The sequence below is a fragment of the Ranitomeya imitator genome, chromosome 4 (assembly GCF_032444005.1).
Source record: "Ranitomeya imitator isolate aRanImi1 chromosome 4, aRanImi1.pri, whole genome shotgun sequence".
Lineage (NCBI taxonomy): Eukaryota > Metazoa > Chordata > Amphibia > Anura > Dendrobatidae > Ranitomeya > Ranitomeya imitator.
Window position 1 is genome coordinate 157,312,698 of NC_091285.1, and position 21,086 is coordinate 157,333,783.

Consider the following 21,086-nt stretch of genomic DNA (forward strand, 5'->3'; position numbering starts at 1 on the left):
AGGGCTGGGATGGCTTTTCTGGAAAAAAAGTGTCGACTGGGTAGCTCGTAGCTTGGTACAGCATAGTCCATCAGGGCTTTGAAAGCTTCGCTTTCAACTAACCGGTAGGGCATCATCTCTAACGAGATTAGTCTAGCTATGTGGGCGTTCAAACCCTGTGTACGCGGATGCGAGGCTAAGTACTTCCTTTTTCTAACCATAGTCTCATGTAGGGTGAGCTGGACTGGAGAGCTGGAGATCGTGGAACTAGCGGGGGTGCCGGTGGACATGGCAGACTGAGAGACGGTGGGAGATGGTATTGTTGCCGCCGGTGCCCTAGATGCAGTGTTTCCTACTACGAAACTGGTGATTCCCTGACCCTGACTGCTTTGGCCTGGCAAAGAAACCTGAACAGATACTGCAGGTGGTGCAGAAAATGGTGGCCCTACACTGCCGGAAGGGATGTTGCGTTGATGACTAGCTTCATTGGCCGAGGGTGCTACAACCTTAACCCCTTTACCCCCAAGGGTGGTTTGCACGTTAATGACCAGGCCAATTTTTACAATTCTGACCACTGTCCCTTTATGCGGTTATAACTCCGAAACGCTTCAACGGATCTTAGCGATTCTGAGATTGTTTTCTTGTAACATATTGTACTTCATGATAGTGCTAAAATTTCTTCGATATAACTTGCGTTTATTTGTGAAAAAAACGGAAATTTGGCGAAAATTTTGAAAATTTCACAATTTTCCAACTTTGAATTTTTATTCTGTTAAACCAGAGAGTTATGTGACACAATATAGTTAATAAATAACATTTCCCACATGTCTACTTTATATCAGCACAATTTTTGAAACAAACTTTTTTTTTTCAAGGAAGTTATAAGGGTTAAAATTTGACCAGCAATTTCTCATTTTTACAACCAAATTTACAAAACCATTTTTTTTAGGGACCACCTCACATTTGAAGTCATTTTGAAGGGTCTATATGGCAGAAAATACCCAAAAGCGACACCATTCTAAAAACTGCACCCCTCAAGGTGCTCAAAACCACATTCAAGAAGTTTATTAACCCTTCAGGTGATTCACAGCAGCAGAAGCAACATGGAAGGAAAAAATTAACATTTTACTTTTTAGTCACAAAAATGATCTTTCAGCAATAATCTTTTTAATTTCCCAAGGGTAAAAAGAGAAAATGGACCTCAAAAGTTGTTGTCCAATTTATCCTGAGTACGCTGATACCCCACATGTGAGGGGGAACCAATTTTTGGGCGCATGGCAGGGCTCAGAAGGAAAGGAGCGCCGTTTGACTTTTTCAAGCTAAATTTGGCTGGAATTGAGATCGGACGCCATGTCGCGTTTGGCGACCCCCTGATGTGCCTAAACAGTGGAAACCCCCCACAAGTGACCCTATTTTGGAAACTAGACCCCCTAAGGAACTTATCTAGATGTGTCATGAGCACTTTTATCCCCCAAGTGCTTCACGAAAGTTTATAACGCCCGGGCGTGAAAAAAAAAAATCCTATTTTTTCCACAAACATGATCGTTTAGTCCCCAATTTTTTATTTTCTCAAGGGTAAAAGGAGAAATTGGACCCCAAAAGTTGTTGTCCAATTTGTCCTGAGTACGCTGATACCCCATATGTGGGGGGGACCACTGTTTGGGCGCATGGCAGGGCTCAGAAGGAAAGGAGCGCCGTTTGACTTTTTCAAGCTAAATTTGGCTGGAATTGAGATCGGACGCCATGTCGCGTTTGGCGACCCCCTGATGTGCCTAAGCAGTGGAAACCTCCCACAAATGACCCCATTTTGGAAACTAGACCCCCTAAGGAACTTATCTAGATGTGTCATGAGCACTTTTATCCCCCAAGTGCTTCACGAAAGTTTATAACGCCCGGGCGTGAAAAAAAAAAATCCTATTTTTTCCACAAACATGATCGTTTAGTCCCCAATTTTTTATTTTCTCAAGGGTAAAAGGAGAAATTGGACCCCAAAAGTTGTTGTCCAATTTGTCCTGAGTACGCTGATACCCCATATGTGGGGGGGACCACTGTTTGGGCGCATGGCAGGGCTCAGAAGGAAAGGAGCGCCGTTTGACTTTTTCAAGCTAAATTTGGCTGGAATTGAGGTCGGACGCCATGTCGCATTTGGCGACCCCCTGATGTGCCTAAACAGTGGAAACCCCCCACAAATGACCCAATTTTGGAAACTAGACCCCCTAAGGAACTTATCTAGATGTGTCATGAGCACTTTTATCCCCCAAGTTATTCACGAAAGTTTATAACGCCCGGGCGTGAAAAAAAAAATTCCTATTTTTTCCACAAACATGATCGTTTAGTCCCCGATTTTTCATTTTCTCAAGGGTAAAAGGAGAAATTGGACCCCAAAAGTTGTTGTCCAATTTGTCCTGAGTACGCTGATACCCCATATGTGGGGGGGGACCACTGTTTGGGCGCATGGCAGGGCTCAGAAGGAAAGGAGCGCCGTTTGACTTTTTCAAGCTAAATTTGGCTGGAATTGAGATCGGACGCCATGTCGCGTTTGGCGACCCCCTGATGTGCCTAAACAGTGGAAACCCCCCACAAATGACCCCATTTTGGAAACTAGACCCCCTAAGGAACTTATCTAGATGTTTTATGAGCACTTTTATCCCCCAAGTGCTTCACGAAAGTTTATAACACCCGGGCGTGAAAAAAAAAAATCCTATTTTTTCCACAAACATGATCGTTTAGTCCCCAATTTTTTATTTTCTCAAGGGTAAAAGGAGAAATTGGACCCCAAAAGTTGTTGTCCAATTTGTCCTGAGTACGCTGATACCCCATATGTGGGGGGGGACCACTGTTTGGGCGCATGGCAGGGCTCAGAAGGAAAGGAGCGCCGTTTGACTTTTTCAAGCTAAATTTGGCTGGAATTGAGATCGGACGCCATGTCGCGTTTGGCGACCCCCTGATGTGCCTAAACAGTGGAAACCCCCCACAAATGACCCCATTTTGGAAACTAGACCCCCTAAGGAACTTATCTAGATGTGTCATGAGCACTTTTATCCCCCAAGTGCTTCACGAAAGTTTATAACGCCCGGGCGTGAAAAAAAATATTCCTATTTTTTCCACAAACATGATCGCTTAGTCCCCAATTTTTATTTTCTCAAGGGTAAAAGGAGAAATTGGACCCCAAAAGTTGTTGTCCAATTTGTCCTGAGTACGCTGATACCCCATATTTGGGGGGAACCACTGTTTGGGCGCATGGCAGGGCTCAGAAGGAAAGGAGTGCCGTTTGACTTTTTCAAGCTAACTTTGGCTGGAATTGAGATCGGACGCCATGTCGCGTTTGGAGAGCCCATGATGTGCCTAAACAGTGGAAACCCCCCACAAGTGACCCCATTTTGGAAACTAGACCCTCTAAGGAACTTATCTAGTTGTGTGGTGAGAATTTTGAACCCCCACGTGCTTCACTAAAGTATATAATGCCCAGGCGTGAAAATAAAAAATCCTATTTTTTCCTACAAAAATGATATTTTAGTCCCCAATTTTTAATTTTCCCAAGGGTACCAGGAGAAATTGGACCCCAAAAGTTGTTGTCCAATTTGTCCTGAGTACGCTGATACCCCATATGTGGGGAGGAACTACTGTTTGGGCACACGTTGGGGCTCGAAAGGGAAGTAGTGACGTTTTGGAATGCAGACTTTGATGGAATGTTCTGCTGGCATCATGTTCCATTTGCAGAGCCCCTGATGTGACTAAACAGTAGAAACCCCCCACAAGTGACCCCATTTTGGAAACTGTACCCCCTAAGGAACTTATCTAGTTGTGTGGTGAGAATTTTGAACCCCCACGTGCTTCACTAAAGTTTATAATGCCCAGGCGTGAAAATAAAAAATCCTATTTTTTCCCACAAAAATGATATTTTAGTCCCCAATTTTTAATTTTCCCAAGGGTACCAGGAGAAATTGGACCCCAAAAGTTGTTGTCCAATTTGTCCTGAGTACGCTGATACCCCATATGTGGGGAGGAACTACTGTTTGGGCACACGTTGGGGCTCGAAAGGGAAGTAGTGACGTTTTGGAATGCAGACTTTGATGGAATGTTCTGCTGACATCATGTTCCATTTGCAGAGCCCCTGATGTGACTAAACAGTAGAAACCCCCCACAAGTGACCCCATTTTGGAAACTGTACCCCCTAAGGAACTTATCTAGGTGTTTGGTGAGAAATTTGAACCCCCACGTGCTTCACTAAAGTTTATAATGCCCAGGCGTGAAAATAAAAAATCCTATTTTTTCCCACAAAAATGATATTTTAGTCCCCAATTTTTAATTTTCCCAAAGGTAACAGGAGAAATTGGACATCAAAAGTTGTTGTCCAAATTGTCCTGATTACGCTGGTACGCCATATGTGGGAAAAAACTATTTAGGCACACGTTGGGGCTCGAAAGGGAAGTTGTGACGTTTTGGAATGCAGAAATTGTCTGCGGTCGTCATGTTCCGTTTGCAGAGCCCCTGATGTGCCTAAACAGTAAAAAAAAACCACAAGTGACATCATTTTGGAACCTAGACCCCCCCCAAGGAACTTATCTAGATGTGCCCCCTTTTTGGAACTAATGTACGCTTTCTTGTAAAGTAAATTAGTAGTGCATGGAGGTGTGGTACAATCTGAAGCAATCCTTCATACACAGGCCAGGTTTTTCGGGGCAGGTGTCGCATTGATAAATGGTGTCCTTGCGTATTCCCCTTTTGTAACACACTCGGCACCTTTTTTGCGGCTTACCTTTTCTGCCGGTTGGTGGGACCACCCCCGGAAAATGCTGGCCTGGTACGATACGAGCACCTTCAGTTCCGGAAGTACTGGGGCCCTCTCCTTCCGGAGTACCAAATATCAGGGCCTTAACCACTACCTCCTGGAACTGAAGGTACGACGTATCGGTGTGGCGTGCACATCGTAACAGCAGGAAAGCGTTGAGCATTGCCATTTGTACGATGTGGACGGCCAACTTTTTGTACCACACCTTGGCCTTTCTCAAAGCACTGTATGGTTGGAGGAGTTGATCAGAGAGATCAACCCCCCCCATGCTTTTGTTGTAGCCCAGTACACAGTCCGGTTTGCAGACCTGTGTAGAGGTACCCCGTACAGTGCTGAGGGCTCTGCCATCACCATGTATGGTGGTCAAGAGAAGGACATCCCTCTTGTCCTTGTACTTGACCACCAGCAGGTGGTCGCTACATTGGGCCTTGCTGTCACCTTTTCTGAGCATCTGCCAAAGTAGCGTCTTTGGGAGGCCTCTCTGATTTTTGCGCACAGTACCGCAGGCTGCGGTACCTCGCGCAGAGAGGGATTTGTAGAGTGGGATGCTGGTATAAAAGTTATCAGTATAGAGGTGATAACCTTTATCCAGCAGTGGGTGCACCAAATCCCACACGATCTTCCCACTCACTCCTAGGACAGGAGGACACTCAGGGGGTTCAATCCTGCTGTCCTTCCCTTCATACACTCTAAACCTGTGGATGTACCCTGAGGCACTCTCACACAGCTTGTAGAGTTTGATTCCGTACCTGGCTCTTTTGTTGGGCAGGTATTGACGGAATCCGAGCCGCCCCTTAAAATGGACCAAGGACTCATCCACGCAGATGTCCCTTTTGGGCACGTACACTTCAGAAAACTTTTTGTTGAAGTGTTCGATGACCGGCCGAACTTTGAACAGACGGTCAAAGTTGGGGTCATCTCGTGCGGGACACTGTGCATTATCGGAATAATGCAGGAATTTATGGATGGCCTCAAAACGTCTCCGAACCATGGCCATTCGGAATACTGGAGTGTTATATAAAACATCTACACTCCAATATTGCCGCATTTCTGGCTTCTTCACGATCCCCATGTGGAGGACCAGGCCCCAAAACTGCATCATTTCAACTGCGTCTACAGGAGACCAGTTGGAAAATGATGTACCGGGGTTTTGCTCCAAAAATTGACGAGCATACAAATTAGTTTGCTCCACCATGAGGTTAATAAAATCCTCAGAGAAAAAGACTTTGAAAAAGTCTGTTTCTGTGAGGCCCGTGGTGTCAAACTTGATTCCTGATTCTGCCACAAAATCAGGAATCAGTGGCTCGTAATTTTCGGGGGGCGAGGTCCATGTGGGTTCCGCAGTGGGGAGCGCTGGTTCAGGAGTGGTGGGGGCTGCCTCATCTTCTGTCCTGGGGCGTCTGCGTGGTGGTTCCGCAGGACCCGAGGAGGAAGAGGAAGAGGAGGAGGAAGAGGATGAAGAATCAGAAAAGTGAAGAAAAGTGGGATCCTCTCCCTCGCTATCAGTGTCGGAGGCAAGGAAAGCATATGCCTCCTCCAATGAATAGCGCTGTTGGGACGAACGGGACGAGCGGGACATTTTTGTGTGAATATGGTGATTGGGTGCACTTTATTGATAACTGTATGTGTATGTGTGGGGGGATAGTGATTTGTGCAAACTTATCTGAAAAGAAAATGCTAAAAGGAGAAGAAAAACCTGTAAAAAAAAAAAAAAAGGCAGGCACAAACTCTGATAAGAGAACTGCGTCACTTATCAAAGTTTGGCGGCTGCGGGATGTGTGTACGGAGGTTGCGCAAAAAGGCTGAAGGGAAAAAAGCGAGCGAGAGAGTTGATCGGTGAACTGCGTCACCAATCAACGCTCGGCAGCTGTTAAATGGGCGCACGGAAGGAGGTGCAAAGGGGGGTAAAAAGAGGGGGAAGGGAGATGGGGGTGGAAGTGGGGATTGGGCAGGGATCAGTGATCAAAACGTACGGTTGTAGTCAGGTGGCGCAAAAGGGGGGTGAAAAAAAAAAAAAGGAAAACGGCAGGCACAAACTCTGATAAGTGAACTGCGTCACTTATCAAACTTTGGCGGCTGCGGAATGTGTGTACGGAGTTGGCGCAACGGGGGTGAGGGAAAAAAAGCGAGCGCGAGCGTTGATCGGTGAACTGCGTCACCAATCAACGTTCGGCGGCTGTTAAATGGGCGCACGGAAGGAGGTGCAAAGGGGGGTAAAAAGAGGGGGAAGGGAGATGGGGGTGGAAGTGGGGATTGGGCAGGGATCAGTGATCAAAACGTACGGTTGTAGTCAGGTGGCGCAAAAGGGGGGTGAAAAAAAAAAAAGGAAAACGGCAGGCACAAACTCTGATAAGTGAACTGCGTCACTTATCAAACTTTGGCGGCTGCGGAATGTGTGTACGGAGTTGGCGCAACGGGGGTGAGGGAAAAAAAGCGAGCGCGAGCGTTGATCGGTGAACTGCGTCACCAATCAACGTTCAGCGGCTGTTAAATGGGCGCACGGAAGGAGGTGCAAAGGGGGGTAAAAAGAGGGGGAAGGGAGATGGGGGTGGAAGTGGGGATTGGGCAGGGATCAGTGATCAAAACGTACGGTTGTAGTCAGGTGGCGCAAAAGGGGGGTGAAAAAAAAAAAAAGGAAAACGGCAGGCACAAACTCTGATAAGTGAACTGCGTCACTTATCAAACTTTGGCGGCTGCGGAATGTGTGTACGGAGTTGGCGCAACGGGGGCGAGGGAAAAAAAGCGAGCGCGAGCGTTGATCGGTGAACTGCGTCACCAATCAACGCTCGGCGGCTACTAAATGTGCGCACGGAGGCGGCACAAATGGGGGTGGAGGGGGTAAAAAGAGGGGGAAGGGGGGATTGGGGTGGATGAACGGGGATTGGGGTGGATGAACGGGGATTGGGGTGGATGAACGGGGATTGGGCAGGGATCAGGGATAAAACTTACGTTTAGTTGTCTTCTTTCTTTAGCAGGGATTGTGGTGCTACAGGCTGCTGTGGCACCACAATACCCAGCACGGCAGGGAGATCCAGGCACAAAATCCAGCTGGGAGATCCAGCAGTATGACCGCTCTGTAGGAATCCTCAGCTAGAATGAGGACCCTGCAGAGCGGTCATACACAGGTCAGGCAGGTGACACAGACAGGTCACAGAGCGGTCATGCTGCTGCTGTGACCTGTCATTGGTGGGATCGACCATAACATCGATCCCACCAATCAGAGCTTTCCTGGTGACCTGGCTGTGACCTGCCTAGGATCGGATCTGTTCGCGCCATCCTAGGCAGGTCACAGCCAGGTCACCTGCAGGGCACAGAGCGGTCACAGCGTGATCGCCGCTGCGCCCTGTGATTGGCGCGATCGACGATGACATCGATCGCGCCAATCGGCTCCTGCAGGCCCTGCTGGGCCTGCACTGTGTCCTATCCTAGGATCGGTGCTATTAGAGCACCGATCCACGCAGGTTCCGGCAGGGCACAGCACGGTAATACCGCGCGGTGCCATGCGATTGGCGCGATCGATGCGATCGGCGATCGCGCCAATCCGGGGTGTTGTTGCCAGGCACCGGACCTAGGATCGAGTACATCGGTACTCGATCCTAGCCTGTGACCTCATTGTTTCAGCCGCTCCGATTGGCTGAAACAATGAGAATGGCTGTGATTGGCTGTTCAGAATTGAACAGCCAATCACAGCGATCGAGAGGGCGGGTGGGCGGCGACAATGCCCTGGATGCCGAGGCCATCTCCCCCCAGGTGAGATGGCGTCGGAATTTTAATGCGATCACCGCGACTTAAGTCGCGGTATCGCATTAAAGGGCAGGACGTACTATCCCGTCAAGGGTCAGATAGGCCCAGGGCACCTCGACGGGATAGTACGTCCAAGGTCACAGAGGGGTTAAGGGACGTTTGGTAGTTAGTCCAAGCTTGCAAATGCATGGTGGTTAAATGTCCATGCATGCAACTTGTATTGAGACTTTTCAGATTCTGCCCTCTGCTTAAGGTAGTTGAACATTTTTGACAGATGACTTTGCGCTGATCAATTGGATGTTGTTTAAAAAAATGCCAGACTGCACTCTTTCTAGCATCGGATACCTTTTCAGGCATTGCAGACTGAGCTTTAACCGGATGGCCACGCTGTCCTCCAACAGGTTTTGACTTTACCACGCGTTTTGGGCAAGATACGGGCCCGGCAGATGGAACCTGTTGCGATGTTGATGCCTGCTGCGGCCCCTCCTCCTCCTCTTCAGAACTGCTGCCGCCTGCACCCTGTTCCCCCAATGGCTGCCAATCGGGGTCAAGAACTGGGTCATCTATTACCTCTTCTTGTAGCTCGTGTGCAACTTCGTCTGTGTCACCGTGTCGGTCGGTGGTATAGCGTTCGTGATGGGGCAACATAGTCTCATCAGGGTCTGATTCTTGATCAGCACCCTGCGAGGGCAATGTTGTGGTCTGAGTCAAAGGACCAGCATAGTAGTCTGGCTGTGGCTGTGCATCAGTGCACTCCATGTCAGATTCAACTTGTAATGGGCATGGACTGTTAACTGCTTCACTTTCTAAGCCAGGGACGGTATGTGTAAAGAGCTCCATGGAGTAACCCGTTGTGTCGCCTGCTGCATTCTTCTCTGTTGTTGTTTTTGCTGAAGAGGACAAGGAAGCGACTTGTCCCTGACCGTGAACATCCACTAACGACGCGCTGCTTTTACTTTTACCAGTTTCACGAGAGGAGGCAAAAGAGCTAGAGGCTGAGTCAGCAAGATAAGCCAAAACTTGCTCTTGCTGCTTCGGCTTTAAAAGCGGTTTTCCTACTCCCAGAAAAGGGAGCGTTCGAGGCCTTGTGTAGCCAGACGACGAACCTGGCTCCACAGCTTCAGACTTAGGTGCAATATTTTTTTTCCCACGACCACCTGATGCTCCACCACTACCACTACCCTCATTACCAGCTGACAATGAACGCCCCCGGCCACGACCTCTTCCACCAGACTTCCTCATTGTTTTAAAAACGTTACCAAACTAACGGTATTTGTTGCTGTCACACAACTTACACGGTGAGCTATAACTTCAGTATGATTTAGCTACCCCTTTACAGGTTGGTGAGACCACAACGAAAATCAGGCACAATGTTACACACTCTGTTGTTGGTGGCAACAAATGAGAGAGATGCCACACACGCAAGACTGTCACTGAAGCGCAAATGTAAATATTAATCTCCCACTGATTTTTTTTTTTTTTTTTTTAAAAGGGAGACTTTAGAAAAAAAAAAATAATAAAAAAAAATGATTTTTTAAGGAAGAATTTATAAACCAAATAAAATGAAATGATTGTTTCAGGGAGAATTTAGAAAACAAATTAAAAAAAAATAGGCTTTCTATGGCCCACTGAGTGAGAGAGGACGCACACAGGAGTCAGGAGTGGCACACAAGCCCAGAGGCCAATATTTATCTCCCACTGATTGATTTAGTGATTTTTTCAGGTAGATTTTGGAACCCAAATCAAGCAAAAAAATAAATAGGCTTTCTATGGCCCACAATTGGAGAGAGAGAGAGAGATGGCACACCCAGGAGTCAAGACTGGCACACAAGCAGAAAGGGCAATATTAATCTCCCACTGATTTGATTTTTTTTTTTTTTTTCAGGGAGACTTGAGAAAAAAAAAATACAAAATAATGAGTTTTTCAGGAAGAATTTAGAAACAAAATAAAATAAAATGAATGTTTCAGGGAGAATTTAGAAAACAAATAAAAAAAAAATAGGCTTTGTAGGGCCCACTGAGTGAGAGAGGACGCACACAGGAGTCAGGAGTGGCACACAAGCCCAGAGGCCAATATTTATCTCCCACTGATTGATTTAGTGATTTTTTCAGGTAGATTTTGGAACCCAAATCAAGCAAAAAATTAATAGGCTTTCTATGGCCCACAATTGGAGAGAGAGAGAGATGGCACACCCAGGAGTCAAGACTGGCACACAAGCAGAAAGGGCAATATTAATCTCCCACTGATTTGATTTTTTTTTTTTTTTCAGGGAGACTTTAGAAAAAAAAAATACAAAAAAATGAATTTTTCAGAAAGAATTTAGAAACAAAATAAAATAAAATGATTGTTTCAGGGAGAATTTAGAAAACAAATAAAAAAAAATAGGCTTTGTAGGGCCCACTGAGTGAGAGAGGACGCACACAGGAGTCAGGAGTGGCACACAAGCCCAGAGGCCAATATTTATCTCCCACTGATTGATTTAGTGATTTTTTCAGGTAGATTTTGGAACCCAAATCAAGCAAAAAAAATTAATAGGCTTTCTATGGCCCATAATTGGAGAGAGAGAGATGGCACACCCAGGAGTCAAGACTGGCACACAAGCAGAAAGGGCAATATTAATCTCCCACTGATTTGATTTTTTTTTTTTTTTCAGAGAGACTTTAGAAAAAAAAAATACAAAAAAAATGATTTTTTCAGGAATAATTTAGAAACCAAATAAAATAAAATGATTTTTTCAGGGAGAATTTAGAAAACAAATAAAACAAAAAATAGGCTTTATAGGGCCCACTGAGTGAGAGATGACGCACACAGGAGTCAGGAGTGGCACACAAGCCCAGAGGCCAATATTTATCTCCCACTGATTGATTTATTGATTTTTTCAGGTAGAATTTAGAACCCAAATCAACCCAAAAAATAAATAGGCTTTCTATGGCCCACTATTTGTGAGAGAGATGGCACGCTCAGGACTGGCACACAAGCCCAGAGGCCAATATTAATCTCCACTTTTTTTTTTTTTTTCCAGGGAAAAAAAAAAAATAAATAGTCTTTCTATGGCCCACTATCTGAGAGAGAGAGATGGCACGCTTAGGACTGGCACACAAGCCCAAAGGCCAATATTAATCTCCCACTGATTGATTTATTGATTTTTTCAGGTAGAATTTAGAACCCAAATCAACCCAAAAAATTAATAGGCTTTCTATGGCCCACTGAGTGAGAGATGGCACACACAGAAGTCAGGAGTGGCACACAAGCCCTGAGGCCAATATTTTTCTCCCACTGATTGATGTTGTGATTTTTTCAGGTAGATTTTGGAACCCAAATCAAGCAAAAAAATAAATAGGCTTTCTATGGCCCACTGAGTGAGAGATGGCACACACAGGAGTAAGGAGTGGCACACAAGCCCTGAGGCCAATATTTTTCTCCCACTGATTGATGTAGTGATTTTTTCAGGTAGATTTTAGAACCTAAATCAAGCAAAAAAATAAATAGGCTTTCTATGGCCCACTGAGTGAGAGATGACACAGACAGGGATGGCACTCTAGCAGAAATGCCAATCTTAATCTCCCACAAAAAAAAAAAAAAAAGGAACTGTCCTTCAATTACTATCTCCCTGCAGTAATCTCAGCCAGGTATGGCAGGCAGCAATAAGGAGTGGACTGCTGCACAAATTAAATAAAAAGTGTGGACAAACAAACAAGATAGCTGTGCTGAAAGGAAGGAACAAGAGGATTTGTGCTTTGAAAAAAGCAGTTGGTTTGCACAGCGGCGTACACACAGCAATGCAGCTATCAGGGAGCCTTCTAAGGCAGCCCAATGAGCTACAGCGCTGAGGAAAAAAAAAAAAAATGTAGCTTCCACTGTCCCTGCACACCGAAGGTGGTGTTGGGCTGTGGAAATCGCTACAGCACAAGCGGTTTGGTGGTTAATGGACCCTGCCTAACGCTATCCCTGCTTCTGACGAAGCGGCAGCAACCTCTCCCTAAGCTCAGATCAGCAGCAGTAACATGGCGGTCGGCGGGAACGCCCCTTTATAGCCCCTGTGACGCCGCGGACAGCAAGCCAATCACTGCAATGCCCTTCTCTAAGATGGTGGGGACCAGGACCTATGTCATCACGCTGCCCACACTCTGCGTTTACCTTCATTGGCTGAGAAATGGCGCTTTTCGCGTCATTGAAACGCGACTTTGGCGCGAAAGTCGCGTACCGCATGGCCGACCCCGCACAGGGGTCGGATCGGGTTTCATGAAACCCGACTTTGCCAAAAGTCGGCGACTTTTGAAAATGAACGACCCGTTTCGCTCAACCCTAGGATCGGCCAATATTCAAAAAATATCGGATATCGCCGATACCGATACCCGATCCCAATGCAAGTCAATGGGACCAAAATATCGGAATTAAAATAAACTCTTTCTTTCCTTGTAGGTTCATTCTACATGAAGGAAAACAACTAAGAATAATACAGGATGTATTTGGGGAGGTGGCGGAGACATTAAAGTCATAGAGGTTTAGCCCAATCAAATAGAATAGCATTTTTTTTTTTTTTTTTTAAAGACGTTCGGAGTGACAAAGATATTGACTATGTAAATTTTTTTTTTTTGTTTTGTCAGATATTGATGTTTCACTATTCCACGCCCTTCCCATTCTTTTTTTTTTACTTTTCCCACATTTTCATCTTCATCATCATCAGCATCTTTGACATCAACTTCTTCTTCACCTTATTCATCTTCTTCTTCATCCTTTACCTTTTTTTTTTAATACATTCTTCATATTCATTTTATTCAACTATTATTATTCTTCCTATTCTACATATTCATTTTATTCAACTGTTATTATTCTTCCTATTCTACTTCTTCATCATATTCTCATTTGTGACAGGCATTCCCGTAGTTGTTATCTATAAAAGTTGGAAGATTACACCTTCCGTTCTGCCAGTCACAAAAGTTATATTTGTCCGCGTTCAGTTTGGCCTGCAGCATCAGGCTTTATCCAGGGTCACCACGAGGAGGAACGGACTCACCCCCATACACTGCTTAGTCTTCTTCTGCATATAATTTATAATATCTTTTGCTCTGATATTAAGTGTTATGCTTAATGTTCTTCTGCTCTTTGTTCTGCAGCCTCTTGTTCTTCTGCTTCTCGGTCTTCCATGTCGTCGTCTCCAGGGTCGTCGTCTCCAGGGTCGTCGTCTCCAGTGTCGTCGTCTCCGCCGTCGTCGTCTCCGCCGCCGTCGTCTCCGCCGTCGTCGTCTCTGCCGTCGTCGTCGTCGTCATCGGGGTGGTCTTCCGGGTCGTCGACGTTAGGGTCTTCAACTTGGAAATGTAGCAGAAGGTACAAGAAGGCTGAGAAAATGCCAAGAACCAGCTGATGGAACTGGAACTCGGATGGCTACCCAAAGGTTCAAGAGCCTATGGAACTACCAAGGACCAGCTGACGTTACTGGAACCCGGTTACTAAGCAGGAGGTACCCGTGCTAAAAAGCACTACCAAGGACCGCCTGACGTTGGCGGAACTCGGTTACCCAGAAGGAGGCACCTAAGCCAAAGGCTCTGCCCGGAACCAGCTGACGGTACTGGAACCAGGATGGGGAACAGAAGGTACAAGAGCAAAAGACACTGCCGAGAACCAGCTGATGGTACTGGAACCCGGATGGGTAGCCGAAGGTCCAAGAGCCAATGGAACTACCGAGGACCAGCTGACGTTAGTGGAACCCGGTTACTAAGCAGGAGGTACCCGTGCCTGAAAGCACTACCAAGGACCACCTGACGTTGGTGGAACTTGGATACCCAGAAGGAGGCACCTAAGCCAAAGGCTCTGCCCGGAACCAGCTGACGGTACTGGAACCAGGATGGGGAGCAGAAGGTACAAGAGCAAAAGACACTGCCGAGAACCAGCTGACGGTGCTGGAACCAGGTGGTGGACCCGAAGGCCCACAGGAGAGGAGAGAACAGCTAGGCCGCGAGGCAGCCGCAGTTACCGAACCCCAACAGTCCTACAGGGGGAGCTGGGCCTACTGGCACTACAGAACCAGCCTTGACTACCAGTTCACGCAGCCCACATAGGAAGCTCCTAAACTGGAGGCACCCTGGAGTTGGCTAACCCGACCGCACCACGATGGGGCAAGCATAGGCGTCTCAGTGAGCTTGACACTACCCGGAAACAGCTGACGGTGCTGGAACCAGGTTTGGCACGAGGGAGTACCTGTGACAAAAACACTGCCGAGAACCAGCTGGCGGTGCTGGAACCCAGATGCGTTGCCCCAGTGTGCAAGAGTCAATGGCACGACCGAGGACCAGCTGACGGTGCTGGAACCCGGTTACTAAGCTGTAGGTGCCCGCGCTTAAAAGCACTACCAAGGACCGCCTGACGTTGGCGGAACTCGGATACCCAGGAGGAGGCACCTAAGCCAAAGGCTCGGCCCAGAACCAGCTGACGGTGCTGGAACCAGGTGGTGGACCCGAAGGCCCACAGGAGAGGCGAGAACAGCTAGGCCGTGAGGCAGCCGCAGTTACCGAACCCCAACAGTCCTACAGGGGGAGCAGGGCCTACTGGCACTACAGAACCAGCCTTGACTACCAGTTCACGCAGCCCACATAGGAAGCTCCTAAACTGGAGGCACCCTGGAGTTGGCTAACCCGACCGCACCACGACGGGGCAAGCATAGGCGTCTCAGTGAGCTTGACACTACCCGGAAACAGCTGACGGTGCTGAAACCAGGTTTGGCACGAGGGAGTACCTGTGACAAAAACACTGCCGAGAACCAGCTGGCGGTGCTGGAACCCAGATGCGTTGCCCCAGTGTGCAAGAGCCAATGGCACGACCGAGGACCAGCTGACGGTGCTGGAACCCGGTTACTAAGCTGTAGGTGCCCGCGCTTAAAAGCACTACCAAGGACCGCCTGACGTTGGCGGAACTCGGATACCCAGGAGGAGGCACCTAAGCCAAAGGCTCGGCCCGGAACCAGCTGACGGTGCTGAAACCAGGTGGTGGACCCGAAGGCCCACAGGAGAGGAGAGAACAGCTAGGCCGCGAGGCAGCCGCAGTTACCGAACCCCAACAGTCCTACAGGGGGAGCAGGGCCTACTGGCACTACAGAACCAGCCTTGACTACCAGTTCACGCAGCCCACATAGGAAGCTCCTAAACTGGAGGCACCCTGGAGTTGGCTAACCCGACCGCACCACGACGGGGCAAGCATAGGCGTCTCAGTGAGCTTGACACTACCCGGAAACAGCTGACGGTGCTGAAACCAGGTTTGGCACGAGGGAGTACCTGTGACAAAAACACTGCCGAGAACCAGCTGGCGGTGCTGGAACCCAGATGCGTTGCCCCAGTGTGCAAGAGCCAATGGCACGACCGAGGACCAGCTGACGGTGCTGGAACCCAGTTAGTAAGCTGTAGGTTCCCGCGCTTAAAAGCACTACCAAGGACCGCCTTACGTTGGCGGAACTCGGACACCCAGGAGGAGGCACCTAAGCCAAAGGCTCGGCCCGGAACCAGCTGACGGTGCTGGAACCAGGTGGTGGACCCCAAGGCCCACAGGAGAGGAGAGAACAGCTAGGCCGCGAGGCAGCCGCAGTTACCGAACCCCAACAGTCCTACAGGGGGAGCTGGGCCTACTGGCACTACAGAACCAGCCTTGACTACCAGTTCACGCAGCCCACATAGGAAGCTCCTAAACTGGAGGCACCCTGGAGTTGGCTAACCCGACCGCACCACGACGGGGCAAGCATAGGCGTCTCAGTGAGCTTGACACTACCCGGAAACAGCTGACGGTGCTGGAACCAGGTTTGGCACGAGGGAGTACCTGTGACAAAAACACTGCCGAGAACCAGCTGGCGGTGCTGGAACCCAGATGCGTTGCCCCAGTGTGCAAGAGCCAATGGCACGACCGAGGACCAGCTGACGGTGCTGGAACCCGGTTAGTAAGCTGTAGGTGCCCGCGCTTAAAAGCACTACCAAGGACCGCCTGACGTTGGCGGAACTCGGATACCCAGGAGGAGGCACCTAAGCCAAAGGCTCGGCCCGGAACCAGCTGACGGTGCTGGAACCAGGTGGTGGACCCCAAGGCCCACAGGAGAGGAGAGAACAGCTAGGCCGCGAGGCAGCCGCAGTTACCGAACCCCTACAGTCCTACAGGGGGAGCAGGGCCTACTGGCACTACAGAACCAGCCTTGACTACCAGTTCACGCAGCCCACATAGGAAGCTCCTAAACTGGAGGCACCCTGGAGTTGGCTAACCCAACCGCACCACGACGGGGCAAGCATAGGCGTCTCAGTGAGCTTGACACTACCCGGAAACAGCTGACGGTGCTGGAAATAGGTTTGGCACGAGGGAGTACCTGTGACAAAAACACTGCCGAGAACCAGCTGGCGGTGCTGGAACCCAGATGCGTTGCCTATCAAAGATTGTCTTCCTACAGCCCCAACTAGCGGTGTTGGAGCAAAGGGTAAGCAGGGGGAGCAGAGTGTAGGCCGAAGCCTGCACTGGAGTCAGCTTTGTGTCTGCGTTGCGTTTGCAGGACACTTTGCCGGCTACACAGTGGGGGAACAGCAGGCGGTGCTGAACCCCACTAACACATTGGCTGGTGTTTTTCTCTGTGCAGCTAGCACTTCCGGGCAAAAACTAGCGGTGTTATAGCCCAGGGGCAGCAGGAGGAGGAGAGGAGCAGAGTGTAGGCCGAAGCCTAGTTGAACCAATTTCAAAGGTAAACTTTAACCCCCCCTCAGGTGTTACAAAGTACAAGAGCCACACCTTGTGCAGCATTAATGCTGCACAAGTAAAAGGTTGCTCTATTAATTTTTCTACTTGCACACGCTGAATGCAACACGTACACAATTTAGCCCATTCTACAGTCAAACTGTAGTTGAGGCGTGACTTGTATTTTTAAGGAGACGCAGCATAGGTGTCCCAAATAACGCCTTTGTGCTTGGCGCAGCTTCCTGAGCGTTGTTTTTTGCTGTACAGGAGTCTGCGCTCTTGTGTTATCCCTTGGCAATGCCCTGTTAGCGCTGCCCGTCTTATGACTTCATTTCATGTTGGCCGCTGCGGTTAACGATGGCCATAAATCCCAGACCCACAGTGCCTTTTCATAAAGTCACACTGCGGTGCTGGGATTCGTGGCCTTGAGCAGTAAATATTTTCGACGCTCACACACGTCCTTACACCTGCTTCAGACTGGGCGGCCTCTGCTGATCCCTTTTCGCATGCCGCGGCCATGAGGCTGCACAGTCAGAAGAAGGCGGAAGGAGATGAGTGACGACAGGCGAACATATGCACTGCTCGTGCCCATAAACCACACCCTCGCTGAAAAAATAAATAAGACAACGAGGGGCGTTGTTTCACGCAGGGCGGATGCACAGGCGCAGCCAGCTAACCATGATGTCAAAAGACGGGAAGCGCTACCAAGGGGGGTGCTGCGTATCATTAGAAAGGAAAGTCACACCTCAGGGACAGTGGAATGGTCTCAATGAGACACATTTTGTACGTGTTGAGTTCCACGTGGGCAAGGAGAAAAACTCAGCCACCTTGTACAAATGCAGCAGTACTGCTGAACAAGGTGGCTGTTATACATAGAAACACCTGGGGGTGGGGGGCAGGCTCCCTTCAATTTCAGTTCATGTGCCTGCATGGCGTTTGCAGGTCACGTTGCCGGCTACACAGCTGGGGAACAGCTGGCGGTGCTGAACCCCACTGACACATTGGCTGGTGTTTTTCTCTGTGCAGCTAGCACTTCCAGGCTAAAACTGGCGGTGTTATGAGCCCAGGGTCAGCAGGAGGAGGAGAGGAGCAGAGTGTAGGCCGAAGCCTGCACTGGTGGCAGCTTTTGTTCTGCTGTGCCTGCGTGGCGTTTGCAGGTCACGTTGCCGGCTACACAGCTGGGGAACAGCTGGCGTTGCTGAACCCCACTAACACATTGGCTGGTGTTTTTCTCTGTGCAGCTAGCACGTCCGGGCAAAAACTGGCGGTGTTAGAGCCCAGGGTCAGCAGGAGGAGGAGAGGAGCAGAGTGTAGGCCGAAGCCTAGTTGAACCAATTTCAAAGGTAACCTTTAACCCCCCTCAGGTGTTGCAAGGTACAAGAGCCACACCTCGTGCAGCATTAATGCTGCACAAGTAAAAGGTTGCTCTCTTAATTACAGGTCCTTCTCAAAAAATTAGCATATAGTGTTAAATTTCATTATTTACCATAATGTAATGATTACAATTAAACTTTCATATATTATAGATTCATTATCCACCAACTGAAATTTGTCAGGTCTTTTATTGTTTTAATACTGATGATTTTGGCATACAACTCCTGATAACCCAAAAAACCTGTCTCAATAAATTAGCATATCAAGAAAAGGTTCTCTAAACGACCTATTACCCTAATCTTCTGAATCAACTAATTAACTCTAAACACATGCAAAATATACCTAAGGCTTTTATAAACTCCCTGCCTGGTTCATTACTCAAAACCCCCATCATGGGTAAGACTAGCGACCTGACAGATGTCAAGAAGGCCATCATTGACACCCTCAAGCAAGAGGGTAAGACCCAGGAAGAAATTTCTCAACAAATAGGCTGTTCCCAGAGTGCTGTATCAAGGCACCTCAATGGTAAGTCTGTTGGAAGGAAACAATGTGGCAGAAAACGCTGTACAACGAGAAGAGGAGACCGGACCCTGAGGAAGATTGTGGAGAGGGACCGATTCCAGACCTTGGGGAACCTGAGGAAGCAGTGGACTGAGTCTGGTGTGGAAACATCCAGAGCCACCGTGCACAGGCGTGTGCAGGAAATGGGCTGCAGGTGCCGCATTCCCCAGGTAAAGCCACTTTTGAGCTACAGAAAAGCAGCACTGGACTGTTGCTAAGTGGTCCCAAGTACTTTTTTCTGATGAAAGCAAATTTTGCATGTCATTCGGAAATCAAGGTGCCAGAGTCTGGAGGAAGACTGGGGAGAAGGAAATGCCAAAATGCCTGAAGTCCAGTGTCAAGTACCCACAGTCAGTGATGGTGTGGGGTGCCATGTCAGCTGCTGGTGTTGGTCCACTGTGTTTCATCAAGGGCAGGGTCAATGCAGCTAGCTATCAGGAGATTTTGGAGCACTTCATGCTTCCATCGGCTGAAATGCTTTATGGAGATGAAGATTTCATTTTTCAGCACGACCTGGCACCTGCTCACAGTGCCAAAACCACTGGTAAATGGTTTACTGACCATGGTATTACTGTGCTCAATTGGCCTGCCAACTCTCCTGACCTGAACCCCATAGAGAATCTGTGGGATATTGTGAAGAGAAAGTTGAGAGACGCAAGACCCAACACTCTGGATGAGCTTAAGGCCGCTATTGAAGCATCCTGGGCCTCCATAACATCTCAGCAGTGTCACAGGCTGATTGCCTCCATGCCACGCCGCATTGAAGCAGTCATTTCTGCCAAAGGATTCCCGACCAAGTATTGAGTGCATAACTGAACATTATTATTTGTTGGTTTTTTTGTTTGTTATTAAAAAACACTTTTATTTGATTGGATGGGTGAAATATGCTAATTTATTGAGACAGGTTTTTTGGGTTATCAGGAGTTGTATGCCAAAATCATCAGTATTAAAACAATAAAAGACCTGACAAATTTCAGTTGGTGGATAATGAATCTATAATATATGAAAGTTTAATTGTAATCATTACATTATGGTAAATAATGAAATTTAACACTATATGCTAATTTTTTGAGAAGGACCTGTATTCTCCTTGCACACGCTGAATAAAACATGTACACTATTTAGCCCATTCTACTGTAAAACAGTAGTGGAGGCGTGACTTGTCTTTTTAAAGAAAAGCAGCCCAGGTGTCGAAAATAACACCTTGGTGCATGGGCGCAGCTTCCTGAGCGTTGTTATTTGCTGTACAGGAGTCTGCACTCTTGTTATCCCTTGGCCATTCGCTGTGAGTGCTTCCTGTCTTCTGACCTCATTTCATGTTGGCCGATGCGGTTAGCGGTGGACATGAATCCCAGACCCACAGTGTGTTTGGAAAAAATCACACTGCGTGGCTGGGATTCGTGCCCTTGTGCAGTTAATATGTTTGCCGCTCACACATGTCCTTACACCTGCTTCAGACTGGGCGACCTCATCTGATCCCTTATCGCATGCTGCGGCCATGAGGCCGCATAGTCTGAAGAAGGCGGAAGGAGATGAGTTAAGACAGGCGAACATATGCACTGCACATGCCCATCAATAACACCCTCGCAGCCAAAATATATGAGACAACGAGGGGCGTTGTGTTGGGCAGGGCGGACGCACAGGCACAGGCAGCCAACCAATGATGTCAGAAGACGGGCAGCGCTACCAAGGGTGGTGCTGCGTATCATTAGAAAGGAAAGTCACACCTCAGGGACAGTTGAATGGTCTCAATGAGACACATTTTGTACGTGTTGAGTTCCACGTGGGCAAGGAGAAAAAGTCAGCCACCTTGTACAAATGCAGCAGTACTGCTGTACAAGGTGGCTATTATACATAGAAACACCTGGGGGTGGGGGGCAGGCTTCCTTCAATTTCAGTTCATGTGCCTGCGTGGCGTTTGCAGGACACGTTGCCAGC